Source organism: Callospermophilus lateralis, unplaced genomic scaffold (assembly GCF_048772815.1).
Source record: "Callospermophilus lateralis isolate mCalLat2 unplaced genomic scaffold, mCalLat2.hap1 Scaffold_2841, whole genome shotgun sequence".
Taxonomy (NCBI): domain Eukaryota; kingdom Metazoa; phylum Chordata; class Mammalia; order Rodentia; family Sciuridae; genus Callospermophilus; species Callospermophilus lateralis.
In genome coordinates, this window is record NW_027513536.1 from 15,001 (window position 1) to 30,000 (window position 15,000).

A 15,000-nucleotide genomic window follows, 5' to 3' on the forward strand; every position below is an offset into this window, starting at 1 on the left:
GGTGCTGGTGGTGCTTCCTTTCGATTACTTTTCTTTATTTTTTTCTTGATTTTTTTTTTTTTTAACATTTGCTGCCCCTCCCCCGGTGTGTGTCTGTCTGTCTCTCTCTCTCTCTCTCTCTCTCTCTCTCTCTCTCTCTCTCTCTCTCTCTCTGAGATTCAGAGGCCACCTTGCACTTCTTCCTGGCCGCAGTTGTAATTCGGCTTTTTACTTTTGATAAGAGTCACTTCTGACATCCTCTGCTCTCCAAAGTCTACGTGACTTCATGACTATGCTGGGCGTGGACTCCAGGACAGATAAGTCTGCCTAAAACAGGGAAGAAAGGTGATATGATTTCCCCTGGATTGAATCCAGAAGTGCCTAACTACCACCACGGAGTTTTTGTGTGTGTGTTTTTTTTTTTTTTTTTCGTTTTTTTTTTTTTTTGTTTTTTTTTTTTGAGATGGAGTGTCCCTGGATTGCTCATGTTGGCTAACATCAAAGGAGACAACATCCTATCTCAGTCTGTGATAACACCTGCGGTGGTGTTATCACATGGGGTGTGTGGGGGGGGGTGTCCTTCCCCTTCCCCTTCCCCTTCCCTCTCTCCTTTCTCTATTTGCTGGTTAAAGCTCGAGGTCTCTGGAGGTTGCCTGATTACTCCCAGGACCTCACCTTCTCTTGTGAGTAGCTGAGGTGGTGGTTGCTGAACACTGTCCCACCATTCTGATCTTTCACTACTCTTACTGTTCTCTTCCAGGACTTTTGCATCGAGTTCCTTCTTCCAAGGATGGTGGAATGATGACAAAGATGATGGTATTGGAGATTTGGAACACTTTTTTTTTTTTTTTTTTTTTTTTTTTTTTTTTGGTGGTTGTTTTTCCTCCCGGATGGCTGTCAAACCTGCAGCAGCACACACATCGGTCCATCTCGAAGTGGAGAATCTCTAAAGGATCTTCAAGGAAAGCGTGGACAAGGAGGATTCAGTCCCCGGGAGACTCTTGACACGAGATGGGAAATCCCCCCCCCCCCCCATTTCTTCTGGAAAATACCTAATACCAATAAAGACAGGACAAAATGCAGCACAGGCTGGCTGGCTGGCTGGCTGGCTGGCTGGCTGGCTGGCTGGCTGAGGTTTATGTAGCGCCGAGTAGGTCTACAGGTAAAATTGGATCCCAGAGCAACTGTGCAGTTACTCAGGGTCCTTGCCTTCCCCAACTGTCCCCTATCGGACCGAAGCTGCTCCCTCCCCTAAGGCCTTTCTCAGTCGGCTAATCCACCACACTTAGGAGTGGTGAAGGTGGGACACACGTTTTAGGTTTGCTTGGCTTCTTCAGTCGGATCTCATCTCGCCACCGGGTCAGAAACACAAGCATATACACGTGGATGCGCATAGCGACGGGTTTCCACCCTGTGGAACTTGGGAGTTCACAGTGAGTGCTCTGCGGTCTGAGAAAAGCAGCCTCGTTAGTTGCAGTCACTGAACGCTAGGTGGCGCAAAGCTACCGTCATTTTGGAAGGCCTGCCTGAGTTCCATTTCCAGTTTAGATATAATCTATCTACATGTATAGACATAGATACATAGATAGATAGATAGATAGACAGACAGACTGACAGACTTAGATATCTATATCTATATCCATATACAGATCACTACGCTGCAAGCAGCTGCGTCATATCTTCCTCTCTTCCCTCAGCCTACTGAGTCCCTGGAAAGACAGATGGGCACGGGCCTCAGTGCAGTTGTACTCCCGCTTCTTCTCCCCCCCCCCCCCTACAGTAAAGTCCTGGAAGCACTGGGGGGTGGGGAGGACATACCGCTTTCACCCCTGGTATCTGATCACGTTCCTTAGCCTTTAACATGCCCCACCTAGGAGATAGCTTCTGTGCCTCTGCCCGACCCTTGGAATTTCAACTATAATCCCCACTTCCCCCATCCCACTCACTCCAATTCCCCAGTAGTAGTCCCTCCCAAGGCTGTCACCACCAGAGGTCCATAGTAAACACCTCCCCCCCCCCCCCCCCCCCCGCCCCTGAGAGTTATGAGGGAGGGCCTGGATGAGGTTAAGAGAGAAACGAACAAAAATAAAACAGTGATGTTTCCCGTGTGTGTGTGTGTGTGTGTGTGTGTGTGTGTGTGTGTGTCTGTCTGTCTGTCTGTCTGTCTAGTGTGTACCTGTCTGAGCCCAAAACCCAAACAGGATGGATTTGGGCCTGGGGGAAGGAGAGGGAGGCCCTTCCTGGGTTTACTTTCTGGGGAAGGGAAGAGACAAAGGAAAAAAAGGTGAGGGTGTTGCCCAGCAATCAAGACCCTTTGTGGACCAATGCCCAAGGCCCTGGGTTTCTTCCCCAGCCTAGCATCACAAAAGAAACAAAAGTAGTGAACAAAGACAGACTCAAACAACCAAAACAGGCAATAAAATCTCATCTCAAAGACTCTGTGCTGGGCTGGGATGGGCTGGGATGCGCTGGGGTCCTTTATATCTCAGCGTTAGAGTGGTCGCCTAGCATATTCGAGGCCCTGGGTTAGATCCTCAGCTCCAGATAAAAAGAAATTAATAACATAAAGGCATTGTTTAAATACATACATACATACATACATACATACATACATAAATAGGTAAATAAATAAAATCCAGACACTAGAAGAGACCTTGCTCACACAGACAGAGGTGGTGGTGGTGGGGGGAAGATCAAGATGGAAATCACTCTACCCTTGGCATCCAATAGACAAATATGGCTCCCCATACTCATGTCAGGGTTTCCTTGGTGGGGATGGAACCAGAAACCAGCCCCTCACACAGGGGCTGGTTTCTGCCTGGAACCTGGAACTGGGGACTGAACACAGACACAGTTTACCACTGAGCTAAACCAACATCCCCTTTTTATACAGATATTTTTATATATTTTTGGTAAATCCATTGATTTATGAGTTGAACCCAGAAGCACTCACTTGACCACTGACTGAGCCACATCCCCATATTCAATTTATCTATCTATCTATCTATCTATCTATCTATCTATCTATCTATCATCTATCTATTCATTTGTTTTCTGGCTTGCTTGCTTGTTCTAGTTAAAGCTTGGTCCCGGGGTTTCAAAAACTGACTTCCAGACCACTCACGTTATAAAGGAATCAAGCCTTTATTAAAGCACAACTAGTGGCGACTGAGCAGAAGAACATAAAGCTGTTCCCCTGGCCAGCCCCAAACAATTGCAAGGGTGCCCCTTATAAGCCTCAAACCTGCAAAAGGGACGTTTTGGGGGGAGGGGGCGTCTAGCTAATGCAAGCAAGCCATGTTACAGAAGCGGGAGAGTGAAGTCAGGCGGAGGGACGCTCAGCCAATCACAATCAGCCTAGCCACTCCAGTGACAGAAGCTTAGCCCCCCCCCCCCCCCCCCCCGCTCCCCCTTTTATGGGCTAGTTACAGAAACAATGTCCCATTAGGTAGTTCCTTACTCTTAAAGGTTTCTATAGCACAAGGAAAAGAACATCTTGCGTCAGTCATGACCCTTCTACTTGGCCTGGTTGTTTTACAGAATGGGGACATAAAACAAAACGGAGTCCCATTTGCTTTTACTATCACAACTTTTCTTTGGGAGACAGGGGTCTCCTCGCGAGGTTACTTTCGCTATGAGTTTACGATCCTTCTCTCAACCTCCTCCTGATCCTCTTGGGGGTGGGCGGGGGAGGATCGACATGAACCCCCAACCCATACCTTTAATTTTTTGAGCTGTAGATGGATGGACACACTATCTTTACCTTATTTACTTGTTTGTCCCTTTGTTTTGGGTTCTGTGGTGCTCAGGATGGAATCCAGCGCCCCACACGTCCCAGGCAAGTGCTCTACTACCGAGCTAAAACCCTAGCCCAAGCTTTGCATTCTAGAATGAATACATTTCCTTCTATGCTGAAGGAACACAGACACATTTATTGCACAACAAGCCCAGAGATCTTCACATCACACTTGCCTAGAAGTCCTACATACATTCATTGACCTTTGACTTTGGAAGCCAAGTTCAGAATCTACCAGCTCTGGCCAGACTCTGGCCAGATAACTGCCACGATGTGGTGTTTTGCTCACCAACAGTTGGACCTAGGAGAACAGCTTGGACTCAAGTGGACAAATACTCTTATGCATTCAGGAAACAGTGCCACTCACCTGGTACAGGAGTGTTCTTTCAACAAATGATCCCCAAACCCTTACTTTTTCGATTAAAACTAACAGATGTGAAAACTGGTCATTAATGGCACAGATCTTTTTATTTATTTATTTATTTATTATTTTTTAGAGAGAGTGTGAGAGTGAGAGACAGGGAGAGAGAATTTTTTTAATATTTATTTATTTAGTTAGTTAGTTAGTTAGTTAGTTTTCCGCGGATATAACATCTTGATTTGTTTGCGGTGCTGAGGATCGAACCCTGGCCGCACGCATGCCAGGCGAGCATGCTACCACTTGAGCCACATCCCCAGCCCCAAGCACAGATCTTTCTCTTTTCGTTTTCTTTTCTTTCTTTCTTTCTTTCTTTCTTTCTTTCTTTCTTTCTTTCTTTTCTTTTTTTTTTTCTAAATCTGAATGTTACACCGAATGCATGTGTTAGAACTTCCACATGTGTCACTGACTATGGGATAAGTTTAGAGCTTCGATAAAATACACGTTCTAATAAAAAGGGTGACCTCTCATGTAGGAAACCTATATGTCTTTAAGTGTACCGACTTTTTAATAATAAAAAAATCTCTCAGACACAGCACAGCATAGTACTCTAGTCCCCAGATGTGCACACATCTCCAGTGACAGAGATGTGGGGTGATTCAGGAGAATCACAAGACTAAGCCCAGCCTCAGCAACTTATGGAGCCCTGGGGTAACTCGACAGAGAGAGAGAGGGGGGGGGGGGAGAGACAGAGAGAGAGAGAGAGAGACAGAGAGAGACAGAGAAGGGGGGATAGGTGTTGGGGGGGGTGTTGCTCAGAGGCAAAGCATCTCAGAAGGAAGAGGGGGAATTTATTATAATAAGAAAACATAAGAACTGAACCTTTACAGCAACAAAACTCTGATGACTCTGCTGACACTCTGTTGTTCTAACCCATCGGAGGCCTAGCAAGGTTATCAAACAGAAAAGTGATTTTCTGGATGAAAATTCTAAATATTTGTTAGCCAATGGGCAGATAACCCACCCTGAAAGTCAATATGGCTTCACCTATGATTAGGGAGGGGGAGGGTAGGGAAAAGAGAAAGGAAAAAGGATATGGGTTTTAACATGAGCCTCAGTGGCTGAGCAGTGAGACTTATACTCAAAGCCTATAAAGTGGACCCCTGTTACATTTTCTGACACCCACCACCACCTCACCCCCCCCACCCCCCCACCCCGCTTTAATTGATTTGACAGTTGGGAGAAAAATTTAAAAAAAAAAAAAAAAGACAAAAAAGGACAACAACAGCAACAGACAGAAACAACAACCACCCTTACCGAATTTCTGAATTTACATGAGTGAATGACTCTTCTTGATTCTCAGTAACATAGTTTATACTTTTCATGGTTTTTGATTTGTTTGTATGTAATTAAAAAAAAAAATCAGAAGAAATTATTGGTATGCATGGTGGTGGTGGTGGCGGTGGTGGCAAAAAGTAACCTGGAACCTGCTTTACTTAGGCTACTGGTTTGATAAAGTCTTCCTTGCATGGATGTGTTGTTGTAGGGACAAATGAGGCAAGGCACCGACCGAACAGAGCAGGAAAACGGTTTTATTTGGCTGCAGCCAGGTTCAGAGAAGATGGCTTTTGCTGTAAGGAATTAATCCCCTGAACCCAAAGTTCAGGTAGTTTCAGAGTTTTATACCCAGCATGTAAGGGGAGGGGCTCAGAAATTCATGGTCTGCAGAAGTTCACATAAAAGCAGCTTTTTCTCTCACTGTTCTGGGCATGTTAACCCTTGGAGGACAACACCTGAGAAGGGGAGAGCTTCTTCTCCCCTGTCTACTCTCCCCCTGCCAGCTGTTACCATGGAGTCCAGTTGGTACCCTCTCGTATCTTAAACATGTAGACATCTCTGTGAAGCCCAGCTCAAGGCCAGAGGCCTTGTTTGCACATTTCTTCAAAGTACTGTTCTGGACATGTTTGTGAAAAACTAGTAACGGGGTGTCCAGCACCTGGAGTGCTGGTATCTTCTCGGCCAGTGGCCAAGTAAACAGGGCGACACGAAAATAGGAAGTTTATCCACCTTGAATTCTTTTGCACAGAGAGACTCTTTTGCTGACAGACCTAAAACCAGTCTGGGTGAAGATTTCAGAAGAGGCCCAGTTAAGACTTTTCAGTGGAGAAAGGGGGTGCCACTTCAGATGATGAAGTTTTACCTAACAATAGTTTGGTTTCCAAAGGCTTTTTTTTTTTTTTTTTTTTTTTGGTAATCCAATCCCCTGCTTTTCCCTTAGAGCTCTTCTCTTTTCTCTTAGAAAACTCTACTCTTACTCAGAGGTCCAAATCTCCATTCCAATGACACAGGGGGGGAAAAAAAAAAAAAAAAAAAATTCTCTCAAGCACCTGGACCCCTCCTGCCCCAAACACAGGAGTTCTGGGTGATCAATGAATTTAAAAGGCAGGAAGAATGGATCATTAACAGAAATGAACATAACCACAGTTACTACTTTCTAAGAGCTGGAAAGAATTACCCAGGGCAGAGCTTCCAACTGAAACACTGTAATTATTAGACAACAAACAGACAGACAGACAGACAGACAGACAGACAGACAGTCAGACAGACAAAAACCCTGAAGTACAAGAGACTCTCCCCTTCTCTCTCTATAACACACACACACACACACACACACACACACACACACACACACACACACCCCTCTCTTTCTCTACACCAAACTCTTTTTAATCGCTTGATTTTCAGTTTCTCACTTAGTGGAGCACCCCTTTTCTTTAGGATCAATCTCCTCCTGGGTTTCTTTTTATACCAAAGGGGGGCAAGTTACACATAATCCAGGAGAAGAAGGCCAAAGCAATCAGGTTATTAAGGAACATCAGGAGAGAGAAATTAAATGCTGGTAGACACATTGAACAAGTGCTCTGAAACAAATGATATTCAAATTAACCTCTTAGTGTAGTTTTAAACCAATCGGTCAGCATAAATGCAGAGTTAGAGAGACAAACTGACCCTTAAAACAGGTTGGGAATTGTGAACAGCCTGGAGAGGCCACATTTTTCTTCCTTCAGGGGCAGTGGGAGAGACTTTGCCCTGCCTGTTGTTATGTAAATCAGAACTGAGACCTGCCCCAAGCAAGCCCGGTTTAGTGTAAGAATCTTACTTCCCCGCCCTGATAACTGGCACCCCAGCCTGGCAGGAAACAAATTTTCCCTTGCAGACAAAGCGGTAGGAACCCAAAGTGGCGGGAACCACCCTTCCCCGCTCCCCTCCCCCCTCCCCCTCCCCCCCCCCAAAAAAAACCCAAAAAAACCCCACAATGTCACCGAGAAGGCGTAGTACAAGTACCTGCTTTATCTAGGCTACTGGTTTGATAAAGTTGGCACTTTGTTGGGGGTATTTGGGTATTTCAATCTCACCTTGACCCCTGACCCGCCCCTCTCAAGAGTTTGTGACAGATGGATGCGGCTATTTCTCCCTGAGATTTGTGAATGTACAGGTTTATACTTTCTTTGGGTTTCATCCCGTTCTTGAAATGAATCCTGGCAGTGGCCCACATGCTACGACCTCCAGCTTACTTTTGTGTTGTTCAGAGAAGAGTTGTGGTGTGATTTCATCTTTTAGACTTTGTCGAGATTTGGTTTATGTTCCATTCTATGGTCAACTTTGGTAAACATTCCGTATTCACTTGAAAAGAATGTCTGCTGTGTAGTGGTGGCCTTGCAGTGTTCTGAACGTGCCCATTAGGTGTGGGTTGTTCGTGATGTAGTTCTGCTGTCCTTTGTTCCTGATTATTTATTTATGGCCTAAGTCGTCCTCAGCTGCTAAGGGACGAGTGTTCTCATCTCCTTGCCATAATAGATTTATCCATCTTTTCCTTTAATTCTCTGTGGTTTTCATGCAGGTATTTATTTATTTATTTATTTATTTAGTTAGTTAGTTAGTTAGTTAGTTAGTTATAGCTGTTGATGGACACAATGTCTTTATTTTTGTTTATTTATTTTTATGTGGTGCTGAGGATTGAACCCAGGGCCTCACGAATGCAAGGCAAGCACTCTACCACTGAGCTACAATTCCAACCCTCATGTAGGTATTTTGAGGTTATTGAATGACTTGCACACTACCTTAAGATTGTTTAATGCTTCCTCAAAGATCTGACTGTTTATCAATGTGCTATGTTCCTCCTACGCCTGGCAGTGATTGTCTTGTGTGTACCTTGAAGTCATACTAAAAATAAAATAAATAAGTGACTGGGTACAGTGGCCTATGCCTGTCATCCCAGACAGGCTTCTCTCTCTCTCTCTCTCTCTCTCTCTCACACACACACACACACACACACACACACACACACACACACAGCTGAGGCAGGAGGATCCAGAGTTTAAAGCCACCCTCAGCAAAAGTGAGACACTAAGCAACTCAGTGAGACCCTGTCTCTAAGTAATATACTAGATAGGTAGGGCTAGGGGATGTGGCTCAGTAGTCAGTGAGTGCCCCTGAGTTCAATCCCTCCTTACAGGCCTCCTCCAATAAATAAACAAACAGATAAAAAAATACATACGTTTATTTTGTTTATTTAGGTGATGATGATGATGATGATTTCAATGTGGTGCCCGGGATTGAACCCTGTGCCTCATGCGTACTTGGTAAGTACTGTACCACTGAGCCACAACACCAGACTGACAACACCATGAAGTGCTCTTGCAACCTTTCTCCAGCTTTATTTATCCCAGAGCATGTGGTGTTTCAGTCTAGGGCAACAGACCATGCTTTTTAGCCAAGGCAGCCTCTCTTAGAGCCCTGTTACAGCTTCTTATTACCAAGTGTCTAAATGTAAAATTTGGCTCTGTGATATTGATAGATCAATAAAAATAAAGATACAAAAAAAAAAAAAAAAAAAAAGATAAAACGGTCAAACTGACAAAATACAACTTCACAAGGAAGAATCCTTGTGATGATTTGTTCGATGATTTGTTCCTTTTTGTATGGCGTGCTAAGGCTCAAACTCTGTGCCAGGCCGGCCCTCTGCTACTGACCCAAAGACACAGACAGACCCTAGACAAGAAAGGATTCTCAGAGGCTGGTCATCTTCCAATTTTTTTTTTTTTTTTTTTGTACAGAAAAAGGAGGAAACACAAAGCCCAAAGACAAGCAGATCAAATTCCCAAGCAACCGATTTCAAACTGATTTTGACATGTTTCTGTCAATTCCTACATTGTCTGGATGGATCGAACCGTGGCCTAGCAGCTAGTCTGCCTGTCTAATTGTGGCTTCACCGTGGTGGTTTCGGTTTTGAAGTCCCACACCGTCCGTGTCCCCCGCCGGATTCTCTGGGGGTGCTGGGCAGACTGCCGGCGCCTCCCGCTGCTGCGGGGCACCCTGGCGGGGTGGGGGTGGGGCGGCTGGTGGGACGTGTCCAGGTGACTTTCTACGACCCCTGCGAAGCGGATCCCGCTGACACCGACCCTTCCGCCTGATTTTGTTGACGGTTTTCGAGCTCCCCCTGGTGGCCGCTTTTATAGGAGTGTCTTAATCCACTTCTGAGAAGTATCTGTTCAGGTCCTTGGCCCATGGATTGATTGCATTATTTGTTTGATTCTTCCCCGCCCCCCCCCCCCGCCCCGTTGTCGTTGTTGTTTCGCTCTGGGGCAAGGGCCCACGCTTTTTAGCCAAGGCAGCCGCTCTTAGCGCCCTGTTACAGCTTCTTATTACCATGTGCCTAAACGTAAAATTTGGCTCTGTGACCCGGTGGAAAATGACTTTCGGTTCAAGAAAATGCTCATTTCTTACTCAGGTAAATAAATAGGTAAATAAAAACACAAATTCAAATAAGAATTAATGGGCTGGAGATGTGCCTCAAGTGGTAATGCGCTCCCGCGGCATGCGCGGGGCGCTGGGTTCGATCCTCAGCACCGCGTAAAATAAAATAAAGATGTTGTGCCCACCGCATACTGAAAAATAAACATTAAAAAATATTCTCTCTCTCTCTCTCTCTCTCTCTCTCTCTCTCTCTCTCTCTCTCTCTCTCTCCACCCCCCTCTTCCCTCTCTCTCTCTCCCCCCCCTCCTCCTCCTCTCTGTCTTTACAAAAGAAAAATAAGTAAAAGTTAAAAAGGGGGCTGGGGATGTGGCTCAAGCGGTAGCGCAGTTGCAGTTGCCCGGGTTCGGTCCTCAGCACACAAACAAAGATGTTGTTAAAAAAAAAAAAAAAAAGTAAATATTGAAATTCTCTCTCACTCTCTCTTAAAAAAAAAAAAAAAAAAAAAAAAAAAAAAAAAGATAACGTGGCCAGGCAGAGAAAATAGAACTCCCCAAGGAAGAATCCTTATTCCTATTATGATCAGTATTCTTTTTTTTTTTTTTTTTTTTCTTTTTTAGAGTAGTTGTAGGTGGACAGCACGCCTTCTTTCGACTTTGTTCCTTTTTGTATGCCGCGCTAAGGCTCAAACCCAGTGCCTCCTATGTGCTAGGCCGGCCCTCTGGCACTGAACCACAGACACAGAGGAGGAAGGTTTCTCAGAGGCTGTTCATCTTCCCATTTTTTTTTTTTTTTTTTTTTTTGGTACAGAGACAGGCGGAAACACCGAGCCCAAAGACCAGCAGATCAAATTCCCCAGCCACCGATTTCGACGGGTTTTTACATGTTTCTGTCAATTCCTCCATTCTCTGGATGGATCGGACCGTGGCCTAGCAGCTAGTCTGCCTGTCTAATAGTGGCTTCACCGTGGTGGTTTCGGTTTTGAAGTCCCACACTGCCCGTGTCCCCCGCCGGATTCTCTAGGGGTGCTGGGCCGATCTGCCTGCGTCTCGTGCCCGCCGCTGTTGGGGGGGGGGGGCCCTGGCGGGGCGACCCGGCTGGTGGGACGTGTCCGGGTGACTTTCTACGACCCCTGCGGAGCGGATCCCGCTGACGCCGACCGAGGTTCCGCGTCCCTTCCTCCTGATTTGGTTGACGGTTGTCGAGCTCCCCCTGGTGGCCGCTTTTATAGGAGCGTCGGATCATCGGAAGTCTCCAAGGCGTGATATTCGGCGGCGGTGGCCGAGACAGAGTTCCAGGAGCTGGGCGGCGCCAGCGGAACTGTCTCGGTCACGCTGGGCTGGGCCGTTGTGGCCCGTTGGCGGGATATTGGACCTGCAGGCTTACTGTGTGTGTGTCGGTTGTCTTCTCTCCCTGCACGGTCCGGGCCGCGGGCGCCTCGGGTGGCAGTCTGAGCGGTTCCTTCGCCGCCACGGGCTTCGCTTTGCCCGGTCTGGGTCGGTCGCCGGCACTTCTGTCTTATTTTTCTCCCGCTTCCTCTCCCTCTCTCTCGCGGGTTTTGGCCGCGGGGCTGCGGGGCTTCACCGGGCGGGCCAGGCGGGTGTGCTCGCCCGGCCTTGCCGCATTGCCTCTTCGGGGGCCCGCTGCCCGGGGCTTGTCCTGTTGGCTACGCCCGGCGTCCTTCGGACGTGTTCCCCGTCCGCCCTTCCCCCCCCCCCCCCCCCGGTCCTGCTCGCTGGGGATGGCGGTCCCCGTCTCTTGTCTTTGCCTTCGTCAACGAGGGTCGACCAGTTGTCCCTAGGGGCTCTGGATCTCGGTGATGGGCTCGATTTCGCGGTCCGCTGACCGTGACTGTGTTCAGGGAAGGCGGCAGTGGTGAGTGAACTGTTCCCGGTTGCCCCGGTCGCGATTGTTTTGGCCCGAGTTGGCCGTTTTCTGCCATCGGGTAGGTGCTGACACGTTGTCCTCTGGCGGCACACGCCAGAGCGAGGGAGCTTGGGCCTCCGGGTGCGTGCGGGGCTCTGGGCTGATGGGGTGGCCCGGACCCGTTCCCTCTTGAGCTGCTTGCCTGGGCCTGCGTGCGACGGCTCTTTGGCGCACCTGGAGCGCCCTCGCGGTGGTGCCGCCTCTGGCCGGCCGGCCTTCTGGCGCCGGAGGGCGGCGGGGGTAGGTGGCGGGTGGTCCTTTACCGCCCGTGCGCTCCTCGCTGCGGGCACCGAGGGTGGCGTGACGACGCTTGCTTCCATGGCTCCGAGCCGCGTGTCAGGCGTTCCCCGTTCCGTGTCGTCGGCCGCTCTCCCTGGGGTGTGGGGCCGGCGAGGCCGTAGCAGGCTCCTCTTAGAAGCGGTCCTCGCCGGGTCTCCCCCTGCTCCCTGGGCCTCTCCCGCCCACTCTGCTGATCGATGTGGTGACTTTGCGCTCTCCTGGGCTGGACCAAAGCCGCGCCAGGCGAGGGACGGACATTCATGGCGAATGGGCCGACTCTTCTCGTCCTGCCCGCGGGCCCCTCGCCTTGCCTCCCCGCCCGTTCGCGGTGCGGGGAAGGGCGGGGGTGCGGAATCCGGCCTCGACCTCGCTCCTGGGGTCCTCTGACGTAGCGGGTGCTTCTCGCTCGCCGCCCCCCCTGGGCGGCCAAGGGCCGTGTGTGGCCCTCCCCGGCGCGGGGAGGGCTGCCACCGTGCTGCCTCGGCGCGACGGTGCGCCTCTGCTTCGGTGCTCCTGGGGCGCTCCGGGTTGTTTCCTGAGGTGCCTGAGGCTGAGGCGGTGTGTGCTGCTCCCGATCCCAGTGCCGCTGCCGCGGCCGGCCGCCGCCTCGCTGTCGGTCTCGCCCCGTCCGTGGGGGTTTCCGAGGCGAGTGCCTGACGGGAAGAGCGGTGTCGCTTCTTTCGGGGGATCGAGGCGGTAAGCTCGGCAGCGTTGCCCGTTCCCTCTCCGGGGGGAGGGTGTCGCGTTGTCGTCCCCAGCGCCGAGTGGCGTGGGGAGTGTTAGGCGAGCGGGCGCCCGGGCGCTCTTCCCTCTCTCCGGTGGGGGGAAGGAGACGTTGCCCGGGCGTGTGAGCGATTGTGGCGGGACGCCGAGCTGGGGCCGGTCGGGCCCCCGAGGCGATGGGGCTTTGGGTGTCCCCGGCCGCGAACGCTCAAGAAGCCTTGTGCTTGCCTGTACCGCAGATCCCCCTCGTTGTCTCGGCGGCCGGTTGGCAGAGGGGCTGGGTTGGGTGCGGCCCACCCTCAGTGAGGAAGTTTCTCTAGCGATCCGTGAAGGGCGTGCCTTGTGTGGGGGTACCGGATTCCCCCGTTGGCCGCCCCCTGCCTTTTGCGCTACGCTACCGTCGGTGGTGTGTGTGTAGGCGAGAGTCCCCCCTCCCCGCCGTCTGGGAGTGCAGGGGTCCGCCGGCCCCCCGCGGGTGGGGGCCGAGCGCCTGCTCTTTGTGCCTACCGCGGCCCACGCCTCCCCCCTTCGAGTCGGGGGAGGGTTCCCGCTGGGCCTTGGCCGGGCCTTCTGGCGCGCGTGGGGCCACTGTGTGGGTCGCTGGTGCCGCGTGTGTGCGCGGTGGCGGTGGGGCGCTGTTCGCGCGGCCGGGGGTTGAGGGGCCGCGTCCCTCTTTCCCCCGCGCCCGCTGCGAGTGTCCCTCTGCCCGCTCCCGGTCCCGAGCCGGCGGGCGACCTGCGTGCGTGTGCGCTGGCCCGGGGCGCGGCCGCCGCGGCCCCCCTGGGAGCGTTCCGCGGGCGGTGTGGTGAGCGAGTGGACCCTGGAGCTGGAGAGGCCCAGGTCGTGGGACTCGTCCGGCCCGAGGTTGTGGCGTTGCATGCTGGCGTTTGGAGGCCAGGCGCGCGTCTCGTCGCGTGGAGGGCCACCCTGTGGTGGCGGGGCGGCGGGTCTCGTGGGAGGTTCCGGGGGTGGGGCCGGAGGCCGGGTTGGCGTCGCAGGCGGTGCGGGACCGCCCTCGCGTGTGGCGGTGGGATCCCGCTTGTTTTCCTGGCGGCCCGACTCTGTGCCCGAGGTCTTCTCCCCGGTTTCCTTTCCGCGTTTCTTTGCCCCTCGCCGCCTCCGGCGCGCCCTCCATCCGGGCGGGGTTGTGGCCCCCTCCTCGCCTCCGCCGGGCCTCCCCCCGGCTGGCCGGTCGCGGCCGCGCTGCCGCCCCCTCCCGGGCGTGTACCGGGTGTGGCGGTGGGCACGCTGGTCGGGCGGTTGTCGTTGGGGATGCTCGTCACGGTGTGCGGGTTGAGGGTTCGGGGGCTTCCCCGCCTCTTGCGACGGCGGTGGGGCGGCGGGGCCCTGTCCCCCGCGAGGGCCCTCCCGGGAGGTTGGCTGATGAAGGGAACCCGGCCGGCGGCTCGTCCGGGGCCACGCGGGACCGCCCGTGCGCCTGGTGTGCGCGCTGGCGGTGATACACCGCGTGCCGCCCTGGGTTTGTCCGGCCGGTGCGCCCGCGCGGCTCGGCCAGCTCTCTCCGGGCGGGGCTCCTCCGCGGGTCGGCAGGTGCCCTCTCCCGTTTCCCGCCGCCCTTCTGGCGCGCGCCGCTCCCCACGCCGGCTGCAGCCGCCGCCTCCTCGGGCGGCCGGCCCGTCCCCGTCTGGTCTCTTCGGGCCTTGGCCCGCCCGCTCTCTCGCCCCTTCGCGAGTTCGCTCCCACGGGGGGCCCGCCGCGGCCCCCGTCTCCTGGCCGCCACCGCCGCTTGTCCGCTGGCGACGGCGTCGTCGTGTGCCGGCGCTTGGGTGTGGGGGACGACGGGTCTGCCACCCCCGCCCCCGCGGGGCGCCGGTCACCCGCTCGGTGCCGCGCGAGGGTTGTGCCGCTCGGGTGCGCGTGTCTGGCCACGACCTGGTCCGGTCGCGGTGAGTCGTTCCCCGGTCGCGCCGCCGCACCGTTCCCCGGGCGGGGCAGGGGAGGTGGGGAAGGGCATCGCCCCGAACCACTCGCACCCCCGTCCCCGTCCGCGCGAGCGCGGCGGCCTGGTCCGCGGGGCGGCTCTTGTGCCACCGTTGGGTTCGTGGGGAGTCGTGCGTCTCTGGCGCTCCCTCCCCTCGTCCTCGCGCGCGCGTGATGGCGTGTGCGGGTCGGGCGGTACCGTCCGGGGTGGGTCACGGCCCGCCCCGGGCGCGCCCCCGTCTCG